Here is an 8,460-nt window from a genome sequence, read left to right as displayed (position 1 = left end):
CAGAAGACTAACAGGGTGTAAGCCAAGGCAAAGCATGGAGAGCTTCAGGCACACGCTGTTCCTGAAAGGCTTTTCAAGGCTGTCTTCCTAAGTAATTTCGTTTGGGCCTCTCTGCTCTGCAAAAAGGGAATCGAATGAATTCTGCCCTACTTGTGAAAGCAAGCTCAAAAAAACCCCAAAATGTCTGTGATCCAAATTCTAGCACTGCCAGTTCTGTTTCCATTCAAACGTAAAGCCCTGAGCAGCTGAGAAGTGTGGTTGTTGATGGATTAAGCTCCAAGAAACAGGCAGAGGCGGCAGGCTCTCTTCGGTGTTCTGTCAGGCTTGAGCACTGGCAGCACAGGTGACTGGTTTTTAGTTAACAGCTATGAAAGCAATGGCGCAGAGTTCTCGTGCTTTAGCTAAGTGCCTGTTTGGTTGCAGGGCAAGCTAGTCAGACTTTAGAATCTGGTTTAGGCAGGGGAGACTTTGCTGTGGTTTGTTTTTCTCCAAAGATCTATGGGTTTTGTAGCCTAACGGAAGCAAAAGCAACTTTAAGCGAGGTCAGGAAAGAACCTCGTGCATTAGCAGACTCTCCTTTAGTGACCTTTGAGTCCATTTTGCTGTTGGCATTCAAACTGTTTTAAAAAAAGGAAAAAGATTTGGCTGCTTGTGTTTGATTCTCAAACCCCAAGATTTCTTGAAATATACTGTTAGTGTGTTGAGACGATGAAAGCGTGATGTTACATATAAAATTTTGCTTTTGTATCTGTAAAGGGATTCTGCAAAGTGCTACGTAATTACATATGAGCATGCATTCTTACGAATTGACTGATGTTTTTCTCTGTATTTATGTTGTTTTCAGAATACACAGATGAGAATGCCCCGATTCCTAAGAACTCATCGGTAATTGTTAGAAGAATCCCTGTTGGAGGAGTTAAAGCTACCGGCAAAACCGATGTTATGTAAGTATCCATAAAGCATTGTATTCTTTGTTAGGGGTTTCAGTGTGTCAACTTTTTTTATGGATATTAGTTTACAGAGGCATTCTTTCTTGTTAAAGCTGCTGTTAATTTTTGTTGGCACGGGGTAGATTTTAATGTATCTGTCCGAAAGTGGACTTACATTTTTAGGCCTGCTGGGACATGGGGTTCGAACTCCAACCATGGTAACTTTTAAGATTATTCTGTTGGGTTTGTTCTTGGGGTTGATTGTTCTGAGACCCAAGTTGTAGATCCTGTTTCCTCGACGTGCAGAGATTCCTTATTATATGTGTTTGCTTTTATGGCTTTTATAGTAAAGACAGATACTCACTGTAGCGTAAACGCATACTTTGTTCCCGTCTCAGAAGAGTCTGATTCTCAGTGTTTGACTATTTCTGGCATTTGGGGGGGATATGGCAGGTATTCTTACGCCCCAAATCTGGGTTTTTTGCATATTAGCTATAGAGGCAAGACCAAGGTTTACCAGTTGGTGAACGATGCAAACAAGAAGTTCCATTTGTAAGCGATTCCTATGCGTTTCCTCAAGACAATGTCCGTTTCAGGCAAGAGAAAAAGAACAGTATCCTAAAGTGTATTGCCTTTTGTGCAAGTACGATGAAGGAATTGTTAATCCTTTCCAAACTTGAAACTCAGTAAGCAGTTTAGCACATTACCAAATGTTACTAGTTATCTTGCTACGTCTGTTTTTACCCTAAGCTGGTATCTGTGCTCCGGGTTTTGGTTCTGTATTCCTAAGATTTACGGAGGACAGAGAATCAGGTGTATTGATTAAAATTACAGCTATTCCAATGCAATGCTGACTAGAGGATTACTGCTGTCATTTATGTATTCATACCGTCCAGTTCTATATCAGCTACATTAGCATTGTTTGAACGGTCATGTTTTCCAGCCGCCTTAAAGATAGGTCTCTCCACCACAATTAGTAGATATTATTAGCTTGTGGTTTTGCCATGTCTTTCTAATGTTGGTTCTCAATAAATCAAGTAGACGGATGAGTTACACTGTGTCTCGAACAAAGAGTACAGCAGCCTCCCGGTACCCACGAGGCATCTGCAAGCAAAAAACCCTGAATTTATGTGGCTCTGCATCTCAACTTTGGGCGTATTCCTGCAGTAGTTGTTGCAGTGTTTTCAGGCACTCTCTAGTAATTCTGGACACCGCAGCACTGTGCTTATAACCATGGCCTTGTTTTGGGGGTTAATTTAAACACGTCTGCTTAGTGCTGTCTTGTCAGTGCATCCTCTGTTTCGGGCACCCTCTCCTGGTATTGTAATGCTGCCCTAAAATGAGAGGATAGATGCGGCTAGCATCAAAGGTCAGATACATACCTGTATGTATAAGGGGATAAGGAAGGAATGGCACTGCTGTTCTAGCGCTGAAAATTAACCAGGCAGATTAGCTTTCTAGTCTTTCAGCTGTGAACATTGCAGAAACAACTGGTAGAGTGGTGGATGTTTGGGAATGATGAATGTATGCTGTAATGGTGGAGAGGCCTTCAAAAATGCGTTACTCTCCTTTTAGTACGCTCTTGAAGGTCAATATATGAAGAAACCATGCTGTGGTAATCTAAAGGATGTCCTTGTCCTTCCTCAGCTTCAGGAGGTACGTGGCTGTCATTGCGAGCCTGGTGGTGTTCTAGCAGTGGCAGGGAGCGTGCGCCTTTCTATTTGTACACCAATTGCACAGCAGCCTTTGAATTGCCTCTGCTCATGGGACACTTTGGATGATGTGTGAATTGTTTGTTAACGATATCAATGGTTGCATGGCTGATTCATGACGAGTAGCGTGCAGATACAGATCAATGAGTATGTGGAATCTCAGCAAGTTTTCAAATTTAATAAATATTTCCTAAAATATCGTAGCATTTTCAAGATTATCTTGAAGCAAATTCTGGCAACCAAGACCTTTTTTTTTTTGTCACAGGTCTCCTAAATCGCACAAAGGCCTAGGACCTGCTTTCAGGTGACATTTCTACTACTATTTTTAGTCCATATAGCATATGTAACACATTTAGTGTTTTGGCACTTTCATGGCTAAGATATCTGAACACAGTGCTTGGGCTTCCACAGAGAAACCCTGTTCTAAAGACGATGCTGCTGACATTGTTGTTATTTGTCAGATGACTGATTTTTTTCACTTAAGTAAACGTGCACTGGGAAGTGTCTAGACTATCGCTGTTCTTTCTTAGAAACTAAAGGACTCTATCTGGTACCTATTTGTAATACTAGCGATACACAGATTGGCTAAAGTTACCTTCGTATTTTGATGGTTGATTATTTATGAACACAAAACTGTAGTACAGACTTCCTGGTTTTGATACTTATGTAGCAGAGACAAACTATCTGAGGACTTCCCCTTGCACTGTTGTGTTCTATATCCGTAAGCCTTAGAGTAATTTGTGACAAAGTAGAAATGGGATTCTGGGGGTTTTTTTTAGTTGCACTGAATGTACCAAGAGAGAACGGTTTATGTATATGAATAAATTTCCACATTCACTAGACTATCAGAACGTAAAGTTTTGATGTTCAGGTTTTATAATCTGTTTTCAGTGCTTTCTGTTTTTGGTACAAGTGCTGTATTTGAAGTTCTGATCACCTTTATTTCTTCTTCTAGAAGTCAAACTGAGCCAGTAAGTGGAACATCAAAAGCAGTATGTAAAAACACAATCTCACACTTTTTGCTGCATGCTGCACTTAAGGTAGCCTTGGATTAATTTTCCAAACATTAACTGAATAGATTTTCCAGTAAAACATAGTGTATGTTGTAAATACAATGTATTTGATTCAGCATAGTGGAAACGGAGTAATGCCATCATTGGCACAGTTCTATCGAATGTGAATATTGGTGTTTGTGCCTAGTAATGCATTGTATTTCATACTGGATAGGCTAGACTATTTCCTGAATGACTTTGTGTTGTACAGATAATGTACAATCGTTTCTAGATCACGTAGGTTCAAGGTCTGCACAACTGAACATGGTTTTTGAAAATGTTATCAAAAACCACTAAGAAACCATTATTGTTAAACTTGGTACTGTTTCTTACTTTTGCCTTGGGGGTTCAAACAAATACCAAAACCAACATGTCCCACACGTTTTGAGGACAGTTCTGTGCAGCTAAATGCTTCCTTTTCATGTCCTTAAAGACTTGGGTATTTGTTCCTGAAACTGTATAATTGAAGTGATATTGTTTGGGCCCCTCTGAGTGCATAACTGTCTTTAAGAGATTGCTGTCAATTTAAATATCGTTGCTACACAAAGTGGTATTCTAAAGTTCTACATTTGACCTTTCCGCTTTATCGGATGAAGCAGTTTAGTTTAATAGTTTGTCTGCAAATGAAAATACGTAAAACCCAGTGTACAAATTTTGGCACAAGGTTAGAAACGGGTGCACTTGTAAAGGGTAAAATCCCTGTCATTTTTCTTAACCTCCGCCTGCAGTACATTTTTGGATCTGGGTGACTTCAGGGCTGGATGCTGCTTTAATTTCCCAAAGGCTAAGCTTTTCTTTAGGATACTGCCACTTTGAATTTACATTTGGAAAAGGGGCAGCGTTTTTCTTCAGGTTTGAAGACACTGTCGTTCTGCTGCTAAAACAGAAATAAGTAACACAAGGAAATACTTGGCTGATTAGTTTACAAACCACACTGAAAAGAAGTTTCCTGTAGTGATGCTTCCTTCTCAAATAAATATTTTTTTAAAATCCTTTTTAGCTGAAAATTGATAGCTTCCTTACCCCTTCGACTTTTAAGCAGCTGTGAGCATTTGACAAGGGTCCCTCTCTGAGATATTCTGGAGCAAGAAGTTGATCTCCAGCGGGTTTGGTTAGTTTAGCTTCTTCTCCTTAACCACATAGGCACTCTTAAGCTGTCACAGGTTTGGACTTTGTTTTGAACAAATACCAACTACACTAGGTTGGAAATGGCTCTTTCAGTGACACTCGGAGGATATAGTGCAGACTGTCAGACTACAGTAGAGGTTAACTATTGCTCTGTTTTTGATTGTAGAACTTGAATATGAGTTTAATTTTTTGTGAACAGATTGATGACTCTTCTGCATCTATTTCTCTGGCCCAGCTGACTAAGGTACATATATATTCTTAAAAAAAAAGTGTTTGCTTTGTATTTTTAAATCTTATACTGTGATCTATAGCTGGAGAACTGTTGTCATGTGACCAAACCTTTAATTTAATTTTTAATAATTTAAAGTATTTCTTTTAACTTTAAAATGTGTGTATATTTTGATACTATCCTGGTAAAGAGTAGTTGCCAGTTTGGGAAGATAGAAGGGGGAGGACCTTAGCAGCCGCAACGTAATGTTGCAGTATTACTCATCTTCAAGACACAAAGAAGAAGCACTTCAGAAGCTGTTTACCGTTTTTCATACTTTTCGTTCATTTTGCACTGGAAACTAACACAATTTTCACAGAAGGATTTAATTGGCTGTAAGTGACGGACATTTCAGGGGGGGTTGCAAGAGCCAAAATAGAAGCGTTTCTGGAACACGGACAACTGCATAGCTATTTTTGAATTTCTAGGCACTACAGTTATAGATCCATGCTTTGAATGCTGCACAATTTCATTTACACTGTAGTATATATACAGTGGACAACACAATCTAATTTGTTTGATCGCAGACTGTGTAAATTGTGTAAATGCACCTAATTGTTTACAGGAAAATACTGATGCGTATGTGTGGCATATTAGCAAACGTGACCTTCTGAAACTGTTGTAATGCCATGTTTTGCTATGGAACTGCCTGCATTTTTTGCTCAACAACATGTAACTTTGTCTGGGAAAGCACTAGGGATTGCACTTTGTGAAAAGGCGTAGTGCTAGCCAATTAAATTACTAGTCTTTAAAGTTACAAAGATTAGAGAAGGCAGGGCCTAATGCAGAGGAGCTAGTTCTTTCTTCTGAAAATAAAGGCTGGAGTTCCTTTCCCAGAAAGAAAAATCTCTTCCCACTGGTAATTTCTTCCCTCTCTCACTGCAGAAATTAAATTGTGGACATTTGGTAAGAAAAAAAAAATAGTTTGGAAGGTAGCCACCAGGAGAAATTGGTCTCTGTTAGCGCTGTCCCTAAACATGTCCTTGGTTCTGTAAACTCAGGTGAAGTTTTACTCTAAAATGTGAAAAACTGTCCAAGTGGTGTACACATTTAAGCTTTTGAGAAAATGTAAGTATTTCAGAAAAATAGAGGAACATAAGATAAAGCAGCTCCAAACGGTTCCTTACTCTAACCTCCTCAGTGCAGACTGGCTTAGCATGGAGGCAATGTGTTGTAAAAAGTTTTCTGTTTTATTATGCATTAAATGCCATATTGAATTTTGGTCTATTCCTAGTAATGTCTTGTGGGTTTTGGATGTGTTTTGTAAACCGCTTGGGTTCAAACAAATTAGTCAAGTATCTGTAAAGTCTTCTGTAAATGTTAATGGAAATGATTTCATAGATGTCGATCTGGATTATGTTACAGTTGAGAAAAAGCTGTGTATATGAAACAGCCCTTTAACAAAATGCTGAAACAAGTTGGTTGCTTTTGTGAATGAATGCATCTAAAACCAAAACCATGAGTGGTTGATCTGAATGATAGGTGCTTGAGGGTCCAAATCATTTACAGTCACTCCCTTAGACCCTGCTTCTATCTGTACTAGTGTGTAATAAAAACAGTTGAACAAATACTACTTTAAAAAAATCAGCTGGCTTCAATAATTTGAAGATCCAGTTCTGCATAACGTTTATATTACAATTTGTATGTTAAAAGGACACGGTCAACTGGAAAAAACTGCAGGTTTTGCTTATTGTAGTTAAATTGCTTCCATGAAGAAGTTAGTGGGGGGAACGTGAAGAGCCTAAGGTTTTGAGTGCCCAGGAATGCTCTTTTCAAGTAGGTTAACAGGCACATAAACATCCTGTGATGATGTAAGGACTCTCCAGAACATCTTTTGGACAACTCTGTTTCATATAAGCAGCTGTTTTCATGCAACCTCAGCTGGCGTTGTGCTGCTCTTTACAGGGTTGGGTGAGTGGTGTTCTCTTTGGCAGTGTGGGCTTAAATGTGTTTCTAATGTATGTGTCAAATAATTACCTGTTAAACAGACTGCCAATCTGGCTGAAGCCAATGCTTCCGAAGAAGATAAAATAAAAGCTATGATGCTACAGTCTTGCCAGGAATATGATCCAATCAAGTAAGTGTTGATAATGTCAAATCTGTTCTTTGAAGATTATGGAAAGATTGTAGAGAAGTTTGTTTTAACGAGAGAGACACGTGCATACCTTTTTCTTCTTTGCCCCAAACCCTTTTAGTTACATGCAGAAACCCTGGGGTCCACCTCCACCATCATCTGCTTGATTTCGTTGCGGAAAACCTGGCGACTATATAAAGAACTGCCCAACAAATGGAGTAAGACCGTGGGGGACTTCTGGTGTTCCTTAGCTTTTCATTTTTTTACCTTGGCAGTTACGTAACAAATCCATGAATACTCATATTAAGAATTGTTTCTCTTGGGGTGAAAGACAGAGGTTCATATGGCAATGTTGCAAAGCCCTTCAAAATCCAAGGGAAACCTGACATTATATGACCTATTTTCTAGGTCATTATATGACCTATTTTCTAGGTCATAGACATTAAGTATGTCCACAGATCTTGCTCTGTGAACTTTCGTGCATATTTTTGTATATTTCAATATTACTGGAAATGTTTCTGGTTTTAACTCTGTTTAATGACAGTTCACAGTTTTTAGTATTTAATGTAAAACCAAGATGTTTCTGTTGACCCCATCCATTGAATATTTGTGCTCTGAATTGCGCTTTGGAGGAGGAGCGGGTTTGTATCTCTTTTCTGAGTGGATGGTGAGCTAAGGGGTATTTCACCCTTAAAGAACCTGAACTTAAGCCAAAGAATGGAATGAGTTCAAAAGACTGCTCAAGCCTTTGGAACATCCTGGCTATATTCATTTAGGAAAATAAGTATTGTAGTCGAGCAACCCTTATGCTAGGTAAAAGGAGAGGATTAAAGGCTTTTGCTGCTTAAAATAATCATTGAAATGTCATTTTAAGTGTGGGTCTTAAAAGGAGATATGTCTGCATTTCTTTTCTTAACAGGACAAAAATGTTGAGCCTGTTCCCAGAATTAAAGAGCACAGGAATTCCAAGGAGTTTCATGATGGAGGTGAAAGACCCCAATACAAAGGGTGCTATGCTGACAAACACTGGAAAATACGCAATACCAACTATTAATGCGTAAGTATGGAATTAATTGGACTGGCCAAAAAGTGAGCGAGAGAAACCATGCGTGCGTGTCTGAGTGGCTATACAACCAAGTTGGCCAGCATCTGTAATTACGGGGCAGGAAGCACTGTCATTGTGCTTAACCATAGAATCTGTGATACTTTTGAATATTAAAATAGGGTGGTCCTACTGTTCGTGCCCCTGGAAGTTGGTTAAACGTGTGGTATGCTAAGAATCTGTATTTCTGCAAAA

This window comes from Calonectris borealis, unplaced genomic scaffold (genome assembly GCF_964195595.1).
Source record: "Calonectris borealis unplaced genomic scaffold, bCalBor7.hap1.2 HAP1_SCAFFOLD_68, whole genome shotgun sequence".
NCBI classification, from domain to species: domain Eukaryota; kingdom Metazoa; phylum Chordata; class Aves; order Procellariiformes; family Procellariidae; genus Calonectris; species Calonectris borealis.
Note: the sequence above shows the minus strand (reverse complement) of the source record.